This window comes from Myotis davidii, unplaced genomic scaffold (genome assembly GCF_000327345.1).
Source record: "Myotis davidii unplaced genomic scaffold, ASM32734v1 scaffold947, whole genome shotgun sequence".
NCBI classification, from domain to species: domain Eukaryota; kingdom Metazoa; phylum Chordata; class Mammalia; order Chiroptera; family Vespertilionidae; genus Myotis; species Myotis davidii.
In genome coordinates, this window is record NW_006297824.1 from 88,826 (window position 1) to 90,439 (window position 1,614).

The following is a 1,614-nucleotide window of genomic DNA, read 5'->3' on the forward strand; positions in this document are numbered from 1 at the left end:
GAAGCATGGAAAATGCAATTTTCAGGTGTTCTTGTCTAAAAGCACAAGGTCACATAAGAATATCTGGTGGAAAATCAGTGCATTACAGTTCTTTTGACACTTCCATGGCTGGACTGATTGTTTTACTTAAGAGTACAATATATGCCTGGCCAGAGTGTTTTAGTGTTTGAGCTTTGACTTATGAACCAGGAGGTCATGGTTCAATTTCAGGTCAGAGCACATGCCCAGTGGTGGGCTTGATCCCCAGTGGGGGGTGGGTGTGCAGGAGGCAGCAAATCAATGATTCTCTCTCATCATTGATGTTTCTCTCTCCCTCTCCCTCTCTGAAATCAATTAAATCTATGGTTTTTTTTAAAAGAGGACAATGTGTAAATGAAACATTTTAGATTTTAAAAGTGACTGTGTATGTGATTAGAGGATGTGTGCTCTATCATTACTCCTTAATACTCTTGAGGACTTTGACCTGGCCATTACTGGCAGGGAGAGGAGTACTTAAAATATCACTTAGTTTTAAATTAAGAAGGCAAGTTATAGTACTGGAAGGCTGGATGTTTGGGATATATCAGATAATTAAGTTGGTAAGCCTTTTCAAATTCACAGATGCCTCCCCATTCCCAGTTGACCAGTATCAGTTGGGAATCACCAATTTAAACTTTGTATCAATTTGGATCAGCCTTCTCCCTTCCAAAGATTTGAAATGGGAGGTTAGGCTGAATTCTAAGAAGCGTGAACAATAGTTTGGGAAAGATTAGGTCAGTAAGTTCTTAGGTTCAACCAGTGGCAGTGAATTTTGGCAACCCAAAGTGAATGTCTTAGATGTGAGGGCGATCTGGTTGCGACATCTGTCACCCCATTGATTGCCAGGGTTGATTTGGCTGATCTGGATGGCTAGGCAGGTGTCCCCCTCCTCCCTCACCAATCCATGTGCGTCCCTCCCAAAGCTGCGCACTTGGTCAAAGAGGACGATCTTCCTCCCATAGAGGAGAGGACCAGTCTTCAGTCAAGGGTATAGGAGTAGCTGAATTCCCCTGCTAGAACCTTCAAATAAGCTCTCAAAGTGAATGTCTTCCTTTCCACTCAATCCCTGAGCTTTTAGCATTTCATGTCAGCCTTGGTAGCTAGAGCTAGTGAGAGAGAACACAGCTCCGCTGAACATCACCTGACAAAAAATAAGGTCATGTCTTCCTTTTACAGGATTTTAATGTAATCCTCACTAGCATTAGCAAAAATTGCTTTTTGGTAGCTGGAGGGAAGCAAAGAGCACTTGACTGTCTTAACATCCTCATCCCTGACAGCCTCTGTTAAAATGGAAAATTGTTGTGGTGGTAGATCAGCTTCAGAGACTCTGACAGAGGGCAACAGGTTCAAATCAACCTTGATTAATCCATCTTCTTTGAAAATTGGTTGTGTAAAAGGTTCAAGGTCATAAGGAGATAGTTCAGTTCCTGGATTCTGTTCATAGTGATTGTTCTGTCTCATTCAGATAGAACCCTAAATGTGCCATATTATGGTGGGGGATAGGGATTCAGAAAAGGAAATGGAAGGGAGGGAAGGGAGTGAGGGAGGAAGAAGAGTTGAGAGAGCAGGGCTGAAAGTAAAAGATGGAGGGATGGG